Source organism: Aquila chrysaetos, chromosome 19 (assembly GCF_900496995.4).
Source record: "Aquila chrysaetos chrysaetos chromosome 19, bAquChr1.4, whole genome shotgun sequence".
Taxonomy (NCBI): Eukaryota; Metazoa; Chordata; class Aves; order Accipitriformes; family Accipitridae; genus Aquila; species Aquila chrysaetos.
The window spans coordinates 4,254,053-4,274,776 of NC_044022.1; the positions used below are offsets into that span (position 1 = coordinate 4,254,053).

The window sequence follows — 20,724 nt, forward strand, 5'->3', positions numbered from 1 at the left end:
CTTCCCCTCCCGCCCTTGCCCTTCCTCCCCCCGCTTCCCTCACGGCGAAGAGCGGTGGGAGGGGACGATCCGGCCCGGCCGCCTACCGCGGGGGCCGGCTCTGCGAGGAGCGCGCCGCTGCCCTCCGCCGCCCCTTCCCCGGGCGAGCGAGGAGCAGGGGGGGCCCGCACCTGCCCGCTGCCCGCCCGCCGGAGGGGCGAAGGGCGGTAGCCGGGCCCCTCGCAGCTCACTGACGGGAAAGCGGCAGCCCCGCCTGCCGTAGGCCTCAGGCCTCCGCGGCCGCCCCGGTAACGGGAGGGACCGACTCGCTCCCGGCAATGCCTTTGCGCGTTGCTCGGGGCAGGGAGTTGAGGATTAAGGGTGCAGTTCGTGGGGACACTTGCTTAAAATCACGCCCGGGGTGTGGTTTAACCTCGTCCGAGGTTCGGTACCTCGGGTCTCGCCTTTCTTTCCTAGCACCGAGAGGCCGGTTCTGGCAGTTCGGCTTCCACCGAAGCGCTGCGGTGACGTGCGGGCTCCCTTTAACACAAAAATTAATAATCTCCGCTCTTAAGCAGCCTAGAGTTTGCCTCGCAGTCGGTTTTTTTGGAGGTTTCAGTCTCAAGAGGTTGAGGCGTTGCGGGGCTCTGGGTCTCGACGAGCGTTTCTGCGCCAGCAGTCTCAGGCCGAAATAGCTCGAGTGTTGGATGCTGGCCTTTGAATCCGTACTGGCCCCTTTTCCTCCAGCGTGAGCTGCAAGGAGCTCAACAGCAACGGCATTTAGGTCAGTGCTCGGCTTCATTTACGTCAAGAAGGCTGTCGGTGTGGACCAAGCCAGCCCGGTCCCCGGGGCTGGAGGATGGAATGAGTCAGGAGATTGTTCTAGTGATAACACAAAAAATGCCTCCTCTCTTCTTGCCTGCCTCTGGTTTGCTGACACCTTACTCTTGGTCGCATTTTTAAAAAGCGTTTGGCGTCGTATGATTTACATCGTGAAATAATCTGTTAGTACGATGGCTCCATTGTAACACCCATAATCTGGCTTTTTGCTGTAGTTACTCCTCTAATTTGTACAGCAATGTTTTGAAGTTTGAATTAATATTTGAGGGTATTTGGTTGTATTGGAGGAAACTGCCTGACTGGAGAAAGATTGTAATGAAGCTTGCTAATAATTTTGTGAGGAGTACTTTTTTTAGATTGATCCTGGGTTTTGATTCATTAGTACTTTCATTGTGGAGAATGTATTTTTTCTGTGTACTTTCATCAGGAGTGTAAAGCACTTTTGGGTACGTTGAGCAGAAGGAACCGATGGGCTCTACAGCCACTGAGACTGGCATTTCTACATACACATCAAAGGCGGTGTGTATATTTCATCTCTTTTTCAGTTGCTCTATTTCGCTGTTAAAACTGGTCGAATAATGCAGGCCACTGAATAATGTCGTTAAGTAGTTTCATTCGGTAGTTGTATGTATGCAATGATTTTTCTCATGGCATTTTATGACTCTCTGAGTATTGTGGTTTTAGCCCTACTAGTACTTATGGTTAAAATACAGTGTTTGGATGTATGAAAATTAATATATGCTCTGTTTATTAATTTCAGTAATAAATTTTTACCTTGTTTTCATTATAGTTTAAGTCTTTACTTTTCCCAGGGGTGACTAGGGTCCGTTGTTTTGTTTTGGGCTTCTACCAAGCATCAGCTTTTGTTCCAAGTGTATAGTGCCTAACAGATGAAGTGGTAAAAGGTGTTTGCTTGTGTGTGTGTGTTTGTGCTTTAGAATGATTAAGTAGATGTTTTTCCTGCTTGTTAGCATGGACTGACTTTGAAAAAGCTCCAGTATAGATTCCAGTTCTCTGATCAGTTAGAATTCATTACTTGATGCTGTTAAGAATTTTAAAGCTACCTAATGCCTCCATTTTCTGGTTTTTGTCTCCCCTGACTGCCCCCATCTCTTTTGGTAAGTTAACTTATATTTGGGGGCAGACTTTTTAGTAGGGCCTGTAGCGATAGGACAAGGGGTAATGGTTTTAAACTGAAAGAGGGTAGATTCAGGCTAGATGTAAGGAAGAAATTTTTTACGATGAGGGTGGTGAAACACTGGAACAGGTTGCCCAGAGAGGTGGTCGATGCCCCATCCCTGGAAACATTGAAGGTCAGGTTGGACAGGCCTCTGAGCAACCTGATCTAGTTGAAGATGTCCTTGCTCACTGCAGGAGGGTTGGACTGGATGACCTTTAAAAATCCCTTCCAACCCAAACCATTCTGTGATTTTGGGTATTTTTTATTTACTATTAAGTACCACAGTATAATTTACTGGTATCCTTCCTTTTTTTCCTCCCTGACACTGAAGTTGAATAAAGGACAGCTTGGGCCAAAGAAAGAATCCAGACCTGAGTTTTTTCCACGTGCTTGAGGAAGAACGTTTATATGTTGGCAAAGAAGAGAAACTGAGGTTTTTCGTCTCACAATACAATAGAACTTCATTTGGCCTGAACAAAACAGTCTTAAAGTAATACTTGCTACATGATGCAAACTCCAGAGTCACCAGAAATTGGTTTGGGTGTTCCAGATGTGGACTGGTAATGACTTTGGGATCTAGTTAGACTGCTGTTTGCTCAAATATTGTTTTCTCTGGCATGTGGTGTCAGTTTGACTAGATTTGGTTTAGATTTAACTAACAATCTATGAGTACGTGGCTTGTTTCTGGTTTTATTGACTTCCATCTTTAGCTTTTTTAACGTTTTTTCTAAGCATAGGAAGAGTAGAAGGGTTTTCTGACACAATTTTTGAAGCTGCTTTGGTTCAGGCGAGTGAACATACATATCTGATTTAACTTTCTGAATCAGTGTGTCCTCTTGTTGCACTCTGTTTTCAAGTGTAATTTGCCAACTTTGTCATTACATCAGCAGTAAAGATTTTAAAACAGTTTAAGTATTAATTCATTTGAATTTATTATAATATTTCTAAAAGGCGTATCTGGAATGGGCACTTTCCATGACTGAAGCCTCTTGGCATACGCATCGAGCATGTAGTGTAATAGGAAAAAAACTTCTTTTCTTTTTCTGTTAGTATGTCCAGATATGGAGGAGAAAAATTAATCATATAGAGGCTCCCCCCAGCCCCCAAGGTGAACTCTAAAGTCTGTGTTGTTTAAGGCTTGATATGTATGTTGTTTTCACAGAGTAACGTATCTGTAGCAGGAATCATTATCTGGAAAATAATTATGAATGTTGGGGAAATAATATTCAGGGCATATATTTAGAAGATTGTACTCAGGCTGAGAACATATGCTATTCATGTGTGTCTTCTAAAAATATTTTCACATGCAAATTACACACCCGTTGGCTGCTTGCTTCTAACCAGATTGTTGCTGCATGATGGTCCCTGAGAAACTGAATATGAAGTGGGAGGTACCAACTGAAAACTTGCTCTGAAGGTTTTGTTTCTCAGGTTTTATGTATGCTTGGCTTTCCTTCTTCTTTTTCCAAAAACTAACAAAAGAACATTAAATTTTAAACTTGTAAAGTGCCATTTTGGAAATGTAAGAAGAATAAACTAACTAATTAATTCTATGTATACCTCTTTTTCTCTGTTTAATGCTTAAATACATTATTAATGTTCTGTTGTTAAATATATACCACAAGAAAGCTTAATCACAATAATCAACTTTGATAATTTTTGTGTATATAAAGTCAAGATTACTGTGATTGTAAACTTTCTTGCATTTCATAACAGTTTTTAAGCCCACAAACTACTAACATTACTGATTTTAATGTGTACATGTAGTATCCTTTGGCTATTGCATCGCAGTATTTTAACCAAGGAGAGGGAGATTTTTTTTGAGACAGAGGTTATAAAATGAGTAGCTAAAACATGAGGCCAGGTTCTTTTTTGTCGACTGCTACCTGTTTAAATGCTTTTTCTGGAGTAAAAACCTCTTATAAGATATTTTAATGACTTTTTTTTTCCCCCTATACTTTTGAAAATAAATGCTACATTGGTTCCCTACTATGGTGTCTGGAACCTTGCCAGAGCAGGAGAAATCTACTCACTGCTCTGAGTTAAAGGTAGACTTTTTTTTTTTTTTTCCTTGGTTCTTAAGAGTGGCTTTTATTTTGTCATCCTTAGCAGGAGCATATTCTTTGCTCTGTATCAAAGAGGGAAACTGAACACTTTAGGCCTGACGCAGTGTTCTCAGAAATCATTGCAAAGATTTCCATTTGGGAATTGCAGCTGGCCTTCAAAATACTTTTTCTTAATTTTCATTATATTCTTTCAGTTATTTTACCTCCCTGTCCTACAGCCTGTAGGCTTCTGACTCCATTCCAGTAGGGAACAATAGCCAAAATTTAGTAGCTTATGTGTTTTCAGAAATTAATTATTTTCAGGACTATTTCTAGTGGGAAAGTATCAATGATGAAATGTTGCTTCAGAAACCTGTGTAAAGGTGGGTGATGTATGATACGATCATGGTCACTGTGTTGTGCACTTGTGTCCTTAGGATTCTTCCAATAGTTAGGTTATATTCCCGTGGCATCATGGTGTTGCATTGCTACTCTTAGTGCAAGTCAGCATAAATAGAAAATACATTTTACTGTTGATGGAAGAAATTGAATGGGACCCAGCATGAGGTAATATAACAACAGTCAAACAAAATTCATGTCTCTGTAAGGGCAAAGATCTTGGCCATCTTGATTATGATGGTAAGGACTTTAAAAACTGATGTGAAAGTTTGGAGATGCATTGGTTAAAAGACATACTAAATAAAAAGCATTAGAGCAAGCAAAGTGTTTTGAAAGTAAGTGAACAAATCATAGATAGTATTTGATGCCCAAATATGAGATGTTGGTTTCTGGTCTCATACTGTTTTTTCTTTAATTGGTGTTGTTCTTTAAAGGCAGGTTATATTTGACTCTCCTTTTTCTTTTTCTTTGGCCTTTATAGTGGCTTTCTGTTCTTCTGCATGAAAGTCTGAGATTTCTAAGGTGGTTTTTTGTTTTCTTAGTTGTGATTATAGTTTTAAGTGATTGACTTATGGCAGAATTCAAAGACATTTTATCAGTAAGGTGATTCATTAGTTTTGAGAATGCCTTCAGCTGCTATTGCTGAAAATCACCAGTGGTTTACAGGACTTAGGAAAATTGGGATGATGTAAAATGTGCTGTTTCTCTTTTGTGCGTATTTATAAAAGGGAAATCAACTCCAAATTATACCTATGCAAGTATACAGCATTTGATGTAACACATGACTCTTTAAAAAAGGATCTAATTGTTTCATTCTGTTTCTGAAGTAACTTTGAAGGCTGGCTGTTTTGATTTCTTGAAAATAGGCAGTAGTCAAACATATTAATTAAAGTCAGACCTTTGTGACTCTTGGACAAAGTTTCTAAATATCTTGCTTGCAGAACTTGGTTCAGATGCTGGCAGAACGAAGAATATTAAGTAACACACTTGCTGTCCAAGAAATGAACCAGTCCTTGTTACGCTCTATAACGTGCCTCCAGACGTTTTTCATGTATTCCAGTTTCTGGTACTTTCAAAAGAAAGGAGTCTTTTCAAGTAAACTGATTCTGTGTTGGTAAGATGGCAATCTACACTGCGAAAGAAGAAGGAGCAATGACATATTTCGTGAAAAGTTTAAAAGTGACAGATTATCCATTCTTACTTATTTAGTTAAACTTATACTGACATATTGTTACCTATCCATTAGAGACTTTTCCCTCTGGTACTTATAGACACTTGAGATAAAATTTATCACCATTAACTTGTGGTCCTTTTCTTGCTTAGTCTTGGATTTTTTTACTTTCTACAATCCCATTTAGGAAAACATCCTATGTAGGTATGCTAGTACTGTTACAGCCACTGACACTGTGCATGAGCAGAGGCCCCAGTTGCTAGCATCTCCTTCTAAGAAGTGCTGTATAAATACAAAGAAAGACTAATGCTTATTATGAAGAGTTTAAAATACTCTTTAAAGAGTATTTTAGAGAGTATTTTAAGAGTTTTTAAATTCTCTTTCTTGAATTGCCAACACTGCATACTTCCCTGATTTTTCACAGAATTGCATGAGTTTAGATAGTTTGTTAAAATTCTGTGTCAACTTAAAGCCTTCACAAAATCTTTCCTGTTTTTGAATTATCCTTTGGTGGTTTTTTTAACATCTGAAAACGTTGTATCAGGCTTGGTGTTAATGTGTATTTGTGAAACAGCTAGTAAATCTGATGGCATGAATTCATGCCTTAAGTAGAGTTAATCAAAGAAAATAGTTTGTCTTTATGAAGTGTAGGACATAGATATTTTCATATGTCAGTTTTTATTTTGTGGTGGTGCTGAAAGGCCACGTTATGATTGAGTTTTGTTATGCTGGTTACTGTAAGAATACATATGGTTCTTCACCCTCAAAAAGCAAACATTTTGGGCCTGGTGACCAGTATCCTTCTCTAAATAAATAAATAAGTATTTTTAAAAAATCCCCAAACTGTTTGTAGAGCATTTTTTCTATAATTCTTAGGTCCTGTGTTGGCAAGGGATGTGGGGAGTGGGTGGAGGGGATGATGGTGGTGATGAAAAAGCTATTACGTTTTTTTTCCCTGGAGCCTGAAACATCAATAGTTAACTTCTAGCTGAAACCAAATATTACTACTTTCTTGTTTGCTGATGTAAATTTATCACCCCTCTCATTCTCATGTGTTGCCACTTACTGGCATGTTAAATGCATCTAATTGTATGTCCTCTTCCCTGTCAATCTCTCAACCTTTCTTTATACTTTAAAATTAGAGGTAATATGTTCCAAAGCTGTGATGATGTTCAGTAATTGTTCTACATAAAGCATAATTTCTACCTTTGCCTTTAGAACAGAAGGGAATGGCTGTAACTGTCCTTTTCAGTCCTATAGTGCTTTTTCATTGTATCAGAAACGTTATTAACTAGCCACACTGGTCACGTTCATATAACCTTTGGTGTGTTAATGCAGAATTTTTTCAGGTGTGCTGATTTCATGTCGTCTGTATACTGATGTTGTTCTTTGTATACAATACAGTATAATTGACACTCACAACTCCCCTTTTTCCCTTTTTCCCTTTTTCCCTTTTCTCCCTTTTTCCTCCCTTTTTCCCTTTTTCCCTTTTTTTCCCCTTTTTCCCTTTTTCCCTTTTTCCCTTTTTCCCTTTTTCCCTTTTTCCCTTTTTCCCAGCACCTAGCAAGGTTTGGGCATATCTGTCTTTGTAAGAACTCAGAAGAGCATCTCCTTGCAATTTGTTCACTCTTCCTTCAGACAAGGTGCCAGGACAGTGAGTTGTTACTTGGCAGTCAGGTATTGAGCTTCCTGTCTCAGCTAGAATGCCAAATACTATACTACTATACAAGGTTACCACAAATATGGAAGTGCAGTTAGTTTTGTTGCAAACAAGTATTCTTTAGTAAAATTTTACTTTCTAAAACACAAAAGCAATATAGTTTGGTGTTAAAAGGGAACTTAAATATTTAGTAGAATCAATTATTCAGCTTTATTAATCAGAAAAATATTAAAGTTTCAAGACAAAACTATAAAATAAAGATATCTAAGGTGGAAATTTTGCTGGTGAAGGTATTCTGTCAGTTTGGGGATCTGTCTGATCTCTCATATTTGGCTTTAGAATCGGTTGCTTGATTCCTGTCTCTTGCTGCTTCCCATCTGCATCTCAGCCACATCCCTTTCATGATCGTGTGGTTGATGCATGTGCACCATCATGTGACCTAACTTCTGCCACTTATACACTGGTGGGAAAGTTTGCTGAGAGGTCTAAGTTTAGCTCTTTTTGTGGATAATTAAAATTCTTGGAGTACCCTGTACTTTAAGAGCTAGTATATCAGGTCAAATAGGGACAGGCCCTCTATGCAACCTAGAGGACAGCAGTGGCTATTAATGAATGCTTGGGGAAGGCATGTAAATAATGTCCTGAACTGTAGAATTTCAAAGGCTTTCAGTATATTTTTTAAAATACTGCTGTTTAAAAATGCATTTCAGATAGGCCTAAGACCAAGGTTATCAAAGCTGCTAAAGTCAATTTCTTTCTGTATAGCCTGCTGCTGTTTATTTCTTGTTGCTGTTGTTACCTCTTAAATAGCATTTTTATGGTTTACAGTAAAGTGTCCACAGTAAACAAAAATGACCATGAAATCCTAACAAACAAACAAAGTAAATTAAAATGTTATCTTCTTTCAGTTGTATTAAATACAATTTAATTAAAATTAAGTTTATTAATATCTGAAATTATTTCCAGTAGCAGGTAATAAATGTTTAAATAAAATCCTTATTTTGAAGATGAGTTTTTCTCCTCTATTTAGGTAGTGTGGCAGAGTTCATGTATCATGTATCGCGTATATAAACTGTTACTGTAGTTCATGCTTTGGAACAGAGGGACATTACTGAACTAATATAAGGCAAATTTCTTTCGTAATTCAGCTTGTGTTGTTGGGTAATCATGGTTTTATAAAACACTTCAACTTATTTTTTTTTTCTTTTATGTTTGGGTTGTTTCAGTGATTTTTTTAATTTTTTTTTTTTTAACTTTTTATTAGCAATGCTGTACCATATTAAATCATTTCTTCATGCATGAAAGAAAGGTGTAAACTTGAATACAAATCCAAAATGGAGATCCTTATCAGAGCAAAATTGGAGGAACAAAATAAAACCACAGTATTAAAGCAGAGATTCCCAAACTTACTCTACTGAAGTTCGGTCACTGGCACTGATGATTAAAGGACTGTTGGTGCCAGTGGTGTTAATTTCTCTGGTTTTGTAGGTGTATCTCAGAGCAGGACCTCTATCCTACGTTCATCAACCTGTGAAACACACCTGAAACCAGGACCCAACTCTGTGCTTCCTGCCTCGCTTACTGGTTTATCACCCCCCGCTTCACTCCATCCTAGTCTCATATATCAAAATCTACTTATGTACAGCAGGGCCACTTTGAAAATTGCTCTCAAAACAGTACCTGCTTAAAAGATGTTTAAAATGAAATGAAAGTGTGATACTGGTTACAGGTGTAGCTGGGAAGTACTATAATGTGCCATGCTTAGGAATAATGTATGGCAAGTAACTGGTCCCACAAACGCTTCTGCAGATAAGTAATCCTATCAAAGGCAGTTGAGTGCATTTGATTAAGGATTACATGCGATTAGCGGTCTGCAAGGTTAAGAGTACGACCTGTATCATTAATGAGTATTCACATATTAATGCTGCTTTGAGCAGGAGGTTGAACTAGATGACCTCTGAGGTCTGTTCCAACTAGAATGATTCTATGATTATCACACTTGTATTATGCAAATAGATAATTCATCTATAAAAAACATTAATTGAATAAGTGAACCTCTAGTCAATTATTGCAATTATTTTACCTATTGCATCATGTTGTAGCATGGAGTTGCAAATTTGACCAGAATTTAAGATTTAAAACAGTAAGAGAAATACATGCATGCCTTTTTGTCTATTGCATTGAATTCCTTGTATACAGTTTTATATCAGATTTAATTCCTTGTATAGGATTCCTTCCTAGCATACAGTTGACTCTGTTCAAGTTCTGGAACTAGTCCAGAGTAGAGTGCCTGAATATTTGATGCTTTATGTGCAGTTGAGCTGTGTGAATGCACTTAAGCTTACTCTGCCTAATTCAAGTACCGCTAGCACTGAGACTACAGTAACAAAGCCATCAGTGCAGGTTAGCAGTCTAAGAAAGGCTTGAGGCCTTAAAAACTTTCCAAAGCAAGGATTCAGAATGTGAGATGGCATTCTTACATTTAAAAAAAACCAACCTACCACCACCCCAAAAAAACCCTAAACCCCCCCCCCCCGCTGTTACTCTATACTATGTAGATTCTTAATATATGTAAATGTCAAGACACAACTGGTTGAGTTTACATGTTAATACATGTTAAGTGAATATTAAGATGAACAGTCTTTATCGTTATTTAAGAAATTGTATTTTGATTAACAGTAGGATGATCCTTCTCATTTAGATATGGGGGGAATTCATATGGGTTTCCTTCCTGTGTTTGGATAAAATTTGTACCTATTGATACCTCTTTAACTGTTCTCATTTAAGATTGTTAATTATTTACTTTTAAGCAAGAAGTTGGTGATGAGGGAGGAAAAAATTACTGGCTGTAAAAGGCCAATCACTTTCACATGCATGTGACCAGAAATGTTTTTATGTAACATTTTAACCCTTCCAAATATGTGAATTAACCACAGTAACAGAATATAGTTGTTGTCATGTCTTATTGGTAGCAGCATATTTCAGAGAAATACTTTGTTGTTTGTATGCTTTTATTTAAAAAGAAAAGGAGGATGGTAACACAGTAAGTAATCTGTTAAGGACTTGACAGGTCTTCTGGACTGTTAGGGAGTATGGAAAGCAATTAAAAAGAGTAAGAAGCACTAAGGAGCGGAGTGATTTCTTTATGCTACTCTTCACCACAAAGATGTTGTGGACATTTTGTTCTTTTCAAATAATGTTGATGGGACATTATCTGATTATCGGATTAGAGAATCAAAAGATTGAATGCTAGAATAAAGTGCTAAAGACCCCTAAGTCATGAGGATTCGATGTGATTCATTCATTCAGTGGTTCTAAAGGATGAAGTGGCTGATCTGCTAAGAAGAATGCATCTTGTTAGGATGAGATGCTGTGCCAGAAGACTGGAAGCTATCAAGTGTTGTACGTACCGTACTTTTAAACTGAACACAAGGAGCAGATCTGGAACTTGCAGACCAAGGACTTGTATTTTAATGCCACGTAAGTAGATTTGAATACTAAATGGATAGTCAAGTAGTTCTGTGAGCACAAGATCTAACAGTGCCTAGTCTCCTCGGTAGTTGTATCTTAGAAGTAATGAAAAGTACCAGCTGCAGTTGGGGTACTTATAAGGTGTGTCTCTTAGGTACACGTTTGTTCTCTCACCACATGGGCATATGCTGCAGCCTTTACTTCAGTTTGGGCAGTTTGCAGGTCGGTCTTCTCTATCCACCTGCCCAGTACTTGGAATTCTGAAATCTGAATTCTTACTAAACTGTAAATGACTTTTGAATCTTCCTCTTTGACAAAACTGTTTGAAATCAGGTAGTGGATTCAAAAGTTAGAAGGGGTCAGGCATACCTAGGCAGACACGTTGAACAGCATTAATCTCTTCTGTCTTTAGCAGTCTGAACAATGATCTGAGATGCTTCTGTTGTTACTGGAAAAGAGAGAGACGCACCCACACATATATTCATATACTTGCGTGCTGTGTGTAGTTCATCCCACCTTCTTAAGTTTATAAAATATGGCCTATGGCAGGAAACTGTCTCTGTAATGCAATTCTGGTGTGGCCCTACAAGCACTCATTTTTGGTGCAATTGTGGGGATGGTGTACTATGATGCAGAGATGGAGGTGAAAGTTAAAGCAGTCCAAGAATACCCTATCCTGCTTTCGGTGGCAAAGCTGTGATCTACCTTGTAATTTACATTTAGGTGATAACAGTAGTTTCTGAGGTGCTGACATTTGTAGCTGCAATTAACTGTGTGCTCTTGTTTCCTCATTTTTCCTCCTGTTGTATTAGCACAATCATTTGTGTCATCATGCAGTGACTTGGATCAGAAAATTGATCCTGACTTCAAGAGGAGTCTATGGCAAGCGTCAATTTTTAACCCAGGTTAGTTCCTCAATATGGTATAGTGAGTGGCTCTACCAGCAGATACATCTGCACAAATGAGGTTGTGGCAGAAGGATGAGAATAAGCAGCAGGAGGGTCATCTCTGTTTGAATTGGCACTTTTACCAAAATAGATGTTCATCAAATTACACCTCTAGAATCTGTGTTTGAAGTGATTAATCTTGTCCTCAAATAAGTATCCAAAGTAAAATACTATATACATTCTGTAAAATCAGATAAAGTTGTGAGGAACTTGAGGGCAATCTTCTAAGGCTGGATATATTAGCATAACAATGGTAAATGTCATTTGGTATTTGCAGTTAGAAAATAATTCACACTAGAAGGAATAACTTGAACTATGTGAAGGTAATTCTAAATTACAAGTAAGTGTTGTGCAAAAATACATGTATCGTTATAGATGCCCTGGTGAAAACTTCTTTGCAGTGTGCCTACTGTAAAAGAAACAGCCCTAAAATTTATTGAAATGGTGCTCCACAGTAGCATTAAATGGAAGTTCTTTACCTGGGCATTTCTGCTTAAATGAACCATCTATCTGGTTTAATTAAGTCATTTATACTTACTTTATCAGTCAGTGCATATACATATCCTCTGTGTGTTTTTAAATGCTATTGATAAATAACAAGTTCTTGAAAACGAAGTAAAGTCTTTTCAGTAAGTTTACACAAAATAAAGCCACTGTATTTCTTGCTTTCAGTTCAATTTTTTCAGATTATCTGTAAATTTTCAATAATGGCAATACATTCATTCTGCCATTTGGAGGAGCCTGTGCCACAGAATAATGATCTGATGAAAGCTCACTTCTTTGCAATGAAGAGTCTTCATTTGGGAAATAGTACTGATGCAGCTAAGAGGTGCTTTGTCAAGTTCAGGTAAGTACTTTTTCTTCGTTATTTTTTAAATTATACTTATTTGGTTTTGGTAGGCTGGCTTTTCATTTAAATTAGCATACATGCAGTGTCATGTCAGAGCCTGGCAGCCTTTGTATTGGTCATTTGACACATAAAGTATCTTGAAATGAAAAGGCACATGCAGTAGCACACATACTTATGAGACATGTGAAGGGAAATTGTTGTCTGGAAAATTATGTTAGCACAATTTGTTATCCCTGGAGTAGCTGTTGAGGATGGAGATTATGGTGATCGCAATGACACAATTCTCTTTTGCTACAAGTTCTTTTTCAGAGTTTTCTTATGTGTTTATTTATTTTCTGAATTCGCTATTTTGTTAAGCCATAATTGTTGTTTTGGTTGTAAGTGTTAATAATTAAGTCTCAAATCATTCAGGGGAAATAAAGAGGAAGTCACGGTCAGGTTTTCACAAATTGGAATATCTTCAAATTTTCTATTTAAAAAAATCAGCTTTTCAATTTTCTGCCCGTCAGAATTTTTTTCTAAAATGGATCCTTAAATCTTGGCATGGTAACACTGGGTCAGGATTTAATTTTAGACGAATCGTTACTGTACATTGTGTTTATTTTTTTTCTAGACATCCAATTATTTTTATAACATAATAATGACTTCACAGTAGAAGGTGGTTTATAGTCATATTCTGCATGGGAGCTGTATGCAATGTACATTCAATAAGAAGTGTTAGCAGTAGAATAATAAAATAATTATGAATATTTAAACAGGTACTTGAATTTCTTTTCCTGTGTTCTCATTGCAAACTGTGGGGGTTCTCTCACTGGCTATGGGTTTGGTGTTCCAACCAGCAGTCAAACAAGTGATAATTTGAAAAAAAAACAAAACCAAAAATCCCCACCAAACAAATTGCTTCTTATCAGAAAGGCAGAGTACAGTTTGTCAGCCTTTTCAGTGGTGCACACAAACCTAGAACCTTTTTATGATATCTGTCTACTTTGTTGCTAAATTACTGGATTACTTGCATATATAAAAATATACCTTTATAGATGCATATATGATCTGAGAAGCCTTAACAATACCATTTGTCTTGCTAAAAATCCTACAGAATGAAAAGTACTAGATTTTTCAAATTTATTACTATTATATCTTTTGGGTCCAGAAACAAAGGCTCCTGTTCTGCATGTTTTTGTGTGCATGCTTAACTTCTTATCGATGTCATCCTGGTACAGTACTGATGCCGAAGAACTTCAGCGACATAGAAAGAACAGTACTTTTTTAGTGTAAGCCTTTACTTTAGTCCCTATACTTAGAGAAAATATGAAGATATTGTTTTAAATAAATGCTTTGTAAATGTAATGGATAATTAAAAATCAGAAACTAGTTAAGAAAAGCTGTTGAACTGTTAGGGTACTCCAAACAGGGATAGCACTAGTGAAAAGGAGGCTGTTGCTTCAGTGAAGTTCTAAATGTTGAAATGCATTTCCATGAAATCATCACAAAAGAGAATTTATTCTGGAGATACTTCTTAAATTTTCTGGTTTTATTTTGCAGTATGAATACTATCCACCCGATACCAATTTTAAAATGCTTTTTTATAAATGCTACAGAATTATAAAAACTGAGGACTTTGATGCATCTGACTTTATTTTTAATATATTTAAAGAACCATATTCTTAAGCTTATTAGGTTTTCCTGTTGGTGAGAATGGATCTGGCTGTACATGAAGTCAAACTTTTATTGAACACAATTCCATAGAAGCCAAAGTAGGACAAGAGTAAAACATAAAACAAGTTCAGTATTATTCAGTAATAGTGCTTATGATGTCTATAGTATGGATATTGAGAGCAGCAAGTGTATTTTTTCTTCTGAATCTTTCAGCAGAACTATTTATTGTTCCTAGCACAACCTCCTGTACATGGACAAAACTGGGTTTTCCTCAATGGAGAGAGTCCTGTGTCTGAAGAATAAGAAGGTAAGGTACTTGAGATTATATTATTTCAGCGAGCAGTTAAAAGTAATTTCAATGACTTGCAACGCACACAAATACACAAAAATACTTGATTTATCATCCATCAAGAAGTCTCAAGTGGTTTATATCAGTTTCTGTTTGTTGTTTTTTTCCTTTTTATCTCATGAGTGGAATTTCTGAAAGTATTCAGCTCTGCTTTCTAAATGTGTTTTCCCTGAAATCAATGAGCTGACCTGAGTGGGAATAAAGGTTGGTTTATCTTTAGTGAGACAAAGTTAAGTCATCACTAAGTGATTTTGAAATCCCATCCTTGAAATACTAGGTCTTTGACATTCAGTGGGATGAGAATCTCAGAACAGACTGACTACTAGGGACTCCCAAGCTACAGTTCAGGTAAATAACTTCTTTGGAGGAGGAACTTAAAGGTTTCTTCTTTTTTGAATTATGATAATTAAGTAGCAAAGGGTGCAACTTAAACTATAAATATTTTCCACTTAACATTTACATTTTAAACAGATATGCCTATATTTGTGAGAGGATTTGTTAGTTACAGTTTTGAGCATTATATAGTTAGCTAACCTTTCAGCAGTACTGTTTCTAAAGAGGACTTCTTTACCGGCACACAACATGAATGTCTAGTTCTATTCCCAGCCACATTTTTATCTTGTTTTCCAACATGTAGCTATGAGCGTATAGCTAGTTCAGCTACTGCAATTTCCATTTTGCAAAGACAGAGATGTCTTGGTAATGCATGCATAATTTAGAAGTAACAGCTTCTATACTGGAATAAGTGTTAGGGGCTCTGTTCAAATCGTGGTTTGTTTCCTGCTCCAGCTGGGCCCCACTTTCTCCAGGGAAAGGGTAGCTCAGTTGTTTGTGTTGCAACAGCTCAATGCAGTTTGTAACCTAGCTCCTTAAAGTCACCTGGAACTGGTGCTGCTTTACTTTATTTCTGCTCTTGGAAAGTACAGTGGTGCAGCAGGTACTGCTGCCTCAGTAGTGGAGGCAGGAAACTTGGAAAGGAACAGGGTGCGCAATGGGAATAGGAACTGTTATGGCCATCTCCAGTAATCTTCCCTAGTTTATCGCCCAGGGTCCTCTTTCTGTTTTGCGGGGGAGGAGGAGGAAAAGGTGGAAAAGAGTTCTGTAATTTGTAGAAAAAGAGCAAGAAATCTTCCTGTTTAAAAAAACAAGCAGTTTTTCTTCTACATTATAGTGTTTTGAAGAGAAAACATTAAAGCTTTGGGGATTTTTTTTCTTTTTAAGACTTACTCAATTTCAATTATACTTACTTCCTTGCCTTCTTCAAAAACAGATACTGTAAAAGATCAGTATTTTGAGATTAAGATCAAGAATAAAAATGGGGAGTGTTTTAAGAGGAAGAGATGACAACAAATAAAAAAAATTTATGTAGTACCTTTTAAAAATATTTAACTTCAGTGAACCATTAACATCAATGAGATATTTAGGGCTTTCTATGTTCAGTTCTATAGGCAATATAGACTGTGAGAGAAACAGGTGCATCTAAAGTAGATCATCTGGTTTAAGAATGTAAGCAACTATTCCTGCCAAGCAATTGGTTAAACAAAACTATTAAAATGCAAGTGTTTTCATAGTAGCTCTCTAATTTAAGTGGAAGAAATATCACATGCTTGTAGCAAGTTGCATGTTTCTTCAGGCCTGATGAAAAATACAGGTCTGGGTTTTGTTTTTGCCCTAGACAATTCAGTAATCCCTGTTATTCTTGTCACAGGTATACTAAACAATTGGGGGCAAATTTCTGCACCTTGAATTTGTAAAGTTATATAAAATCTGAGCAACAGTTACTAAGAGTTCTCAATAATTTAAACAAATTCACATAGCAGACAGAACATTCAATCTTAGAGAAGTGGTGTATTTTAAGAGAAAGTTCATATCGCTGTAGGTAAGTATGTGCCATTAACACTGTAAATTAGAAGCATGGTATCTGAGCAATATATAAGCTGTGCACATACCTCTTTTTGTGCATAACACATTGGTGTTTTAATATTATGTAGTATCTTTGTTCCATTCCTCTTTGGGACACAATTAGCTTCCTCTCCCCTGTCTGAGAGACATATCTTACTTTGTTCTTGGGGCTTGTGATCCAAGAGTGTCTGGGAGAGGGCTTGTTGGCTGTGAGAGCTGATGTATAGCTTACCTTAGGGCTTAACAATGATAGCAGGACTGGATACCACCCACACACACTTTGCTGGTTTTGGTTCTCAGCATCATGACATTCTTTTGAGACCAGGCCCAGAAATTTGTTGTCCTGATCATCAACATCCAGCTTAAATACTCTCTTCTTGGATCCCACCATTTTAGTGTTGTCATATTGAGCTGGTTGGTTATGTTTCTGAAGGAGAAGACTCTTCTGCCTTATCTGCAATACGGCTATGGGAGTTTCAGGGTTTTCCAAGAGAAAATGTCTCATTCCTCACATGCTTACCAAGAAGAGGTGACGAAGCCTGTGTAGTGCCTTGAAGATTAACTTCATTATCCTTCTGTGGAATGGGTAATTGTGTATGTTATGGAATACCATCTTACAGGATACAAATACTGTACTTGCTATCAAACGAGGACTCCAATGAGTACATCAGAGAGGGATAGTCAGTGACTTGAATTTCATTTTCTGCTGCACTGTGAATACAGCAGTCGTTTAGAGACCTGGCTTTGGGACTCCAGATACTTCAAAAGGACAGTGGTTCAGCTGAAGACACTCTTAAATTAAGGGGCAAAGTATTTCAGTTTGTAGATGGATGAAGTGCCCTCTGCTTTGGTTTCATTAAAGACCGTGGTTGGAGACTTATCTGTTTGCTAAGTTCTACCAGTTGTTTTCATGACTGCTTCCGGAATTGATTTACTATCTAGCTCATCAATGAAGATGATCGTGATTCTTTAAGCAACATCTTTCTTGGCACAGCCTTCTGCTTCTGAACAGCAGGTGAGGGTGTTTAGAGTCTGACCTGTTTCTGCTATTGCTTTTTCTCTCCTCCGCTTTTAAAGACAGTGTCTTTCATTGCAACTTGCTGTGGACTAACTTCCTACTGGATCATTTAATCCTGGAGACATCAGTTGTATATGTTCCTGCCCTCCAACCTTGTTTATCTGACTACCCTTCACACAACAAAGGGTAATGAATAGAATCTCATACCTCTCAGGGGCACAACGTGGGGCCAGAGGCAAGTGCTATGTGGAGTAAATTTCCTAGCCATGTTTTATTTAGCAGAATATATATATCCAAGATTAATCTCACCTTAGTAATAAAGAAAGGAGGACCTTTGAGGATTGGCAAGAGAATCTTGTCTGAGGGATCTGGGGAAAAAAGCTTTGTAATCTCTAGGAAAAAGAACTATTTTCTTCAATTCCCCCCCCCCCACCCTGAGTCTATTGAAGAAAATATCCTATTGTTAAAAAATTCTGCATGTGTCAAAATAAGGAGTGAAGTTGATTTAAAAGTAATAAATTACAGCATTGCATCCTTCAAGATGCTTTTTGTAAGTAACAAATATTTTAGATGAAGTTACTTTGTTACAGAATTTCATAGCATTGAGAAATTACAATTCCTATATATAATAGACTACATTTACTGGCAGACCCTTAAAGTGCTCTGTTAACTATTTGTAATGAGATAATCTCTCTATATAGAGATGTCATGTTTGTTTAACAAGATTTTCTGTATAAGTATGCCCTTCCCATTTATTTATGACAGGGTGATACTATTACAAGGATTGATTTGTTGATTTTTAGTTTCAATTTTTTTGTTCTTACTGAGGTTGACCAACTAGCAAACAAAAACCCCAACTTTTAAGTACCTCAGTTTGCAACACAGATCCATCCCTAAGATTAGAACAAGTTTAAGTTATAAAAAATAAATATTTTACCTTTTTTTTTTTTCCTATAAAATAACTGATATACCTGTCAGTACTTTCTATGTGCTAGCTAGGTTATGTTCAATACAGTTCTCATTCTTAATGAAGCACATACAGTTCACCTTTGATAAGCAAGCTACTATTGTAGATATTTCACTTTATCTGAAGATGTCTGGGAGCAGGGGTCTTATTTTCAGGGGAGAGGGAGATAGGGAGACAAAAACATGCATATATGCATTTATCTTGAGTCTGGTTTGGAAGCTATTGTAAACCAAGACATAAGTAAGGAGGAAAATGCATTCTTGTTTTATCAGGTGATTCTGGTGTCTCAACAGTTGTCTGGGAGATACCTTTCATAGTGTCCTAACAGGAACACACTGGTTAAAACTTTTTTTTTTTTTTTTTTAGCTCTTTTCTCTTTTAAGGAATACTTGGGGAAGTAAATAAAGTTGGTTCCTTTAGAAGTAAAAAGGTTGGGTTTTTTACCAGCGCAGCCTGAATTTGCAGATGCTGTTTGAAACAACCAAATAAAGTATAGATAGTGGTGGAAATACTATCGTGCAGCTGAACTAAAGGGATTTTGCTGGATAACTACTTGCCTGTTATTGTCATTGGCAAGTCAGAGATAATTTCCAAAGCTGTAGTCTGGCTGAGGAGGAGTAATTGCTTTTATGTGTATTTTTCAAGCCAAAACACACACTTTGTTTTTACCAGTGTTTTTACTCAGATTCAAAATTATCACAGCATTGTTGCTGAAAAAAAAGTTATTTTTAAAAGAAAAAGTATTATGAATTGTGACACCTGAGTGGCACACAGAAAACTCTTGTCAGCTGAACTCATGACAGAATCTGGCAGAAATTCAAAGTCTGGTTTGTCTCTAGTAATTCCATTAACATTTCAAAGGTTGACGATGTTCTGGGAATTACACGGGAGGAATTATTTTTTAAGTTAAGAATTAGTACTCTAAAGCCTTGCCTGTGCTAGGAATATTGCAGCTATCTTGCAATAGGTAAATGGACTATATCTGAGACCCTAAGTTCTCCATCAGACGTTTTGCTATTTTATCTGTACTGGCGTAATTGAAGTATCAGCCATCTTTTCCCATAGTGTGAACAGAGCTGTATCAGTATAAAACTGTATATATTGGTAGCTTATTTCCGCATAGAAGGAAACAACCTAGGAGGGCTGGCCCAATTCCAGAAGTTGTTTTTAATTATATTGTGGTTGCTATGCCTGTATAAACTATTTGTATTGGAGACCTTATACCAGAAGAAGGTGACTTCATTCTAGTTTATTTGCTCTTATCCATAGAGCCCCATAAAAAGTTACACCACTTCAGTTTCATAGGTTCGATTTGCCTTTGTGGGCAAACTTGCCCTTTACACAGACTTATCTCCATCTATGCTAGAGAATATAAATGATGACTGGTTTGACAATAAAAATGCATCTTCCCTTCTGATATAAGCCTAATATTTTCAGTTAATAGTAGAAGAACTACAGTTTACTGTGAACGGTTAGAATATTTCCATCTGGCTGCGTGCACCAGAGCCTATAGAGCAGCTGTCCCCACCCCAAATCCTAGCTTAACTCTCTGTTGTTCAGTATGGAACACAATGTTTTATGTACTTTGATCAAACTTCCAGATGCTGTTTTATAGATCAGTGTCTTGCCTCGCTTTTCTGCTGTGTAAATGATCTGTTACCTAAGAAAGAATTAAGAAAGTTGAAGTCAGAATATCAGAACTTGGATGACTTGCAAATAAGGATGATCTGCATTTGCTTGTTCTATAAAGATAATGTTGAGCAGATTCAGATAATTTCTGTTTTAAAGCTACAGGTGAGGGAGAGCTCCTGATCCCATGTTAAAGGGTGGGGAGGGGATTGTGATGGGCAAAAGACTGAAAAAACAGTACAACCCTTCTGCTCTAAGCCGGGGAGCAGTAAAAAAAGGACCTAGTCAGAGACTTAACTAGCAGGAACAGAAAGAGCCAAAAGCCTAGGACCTTTGAACATTCAGAGAACATTCACTAGCTTTAATTAGCTGTTCTCTGGCCTATGCTCATTGACTGTTCCACCCTCTTTCTGTCTATTCTACCTCTTTACTTCTGCTTCAATCCTGCTTAGTTCATGTGCTTCCCCCCAAACTGCCCTCTTTGCTCTGTATCTCCTTCCATTTTCTTTGCAAGCAAAAGCCACCCCAAAATAGAACTACTGTTACATTGACTACAATCACGCTGTTTGTGCTGTGTGTGAACTTTTCCCCCATGACGTCTTATCTGTTTAGAGTGTTGTTTTTTTATATGATTGGGCACCTTTTACTGTTCTGTGTTTAT

The 20,724-nt window shown here is 37.4% G+C and overlaps 1 long non-coding RNA gene across 5 annotated transcripts in view; it reads left to right on the forward strand.

Moving 5' to 3' along the window:
- The window catches only part of LOC115353219, a 44,439-nt gene that overhangs the window by 72 nt on the left and 23,643 nt on the right, over positions 1-20,724 (forward strand). For 2 of the 5 annotated variants that reach the window (XR_003927493.1, XR_003927497.1), the window contains exons 1-5: positions 7-1,338; positions 10,584-10,754; positions 11,558-11,650; positions 12,365-12,539; positions 14,434-14,505. This is a non-coding gene — a long non-coding RNA (uncharacterized LOC115353219). Of the gene's footprint in view, positions 1-6; positions 1,339-10,583; positions 10,755-11,557; positions 11,651-12,364; positions 12,540-14,433; positions 14,506-14,824; positions 14,896-16,845; positions 17,465-20,724 lie in introns of those variants that run through there. The other 3 variants (XR_003927496.1, XR_003927494.1, XR_003927495.2) reach the window with 3 other exon arrangements.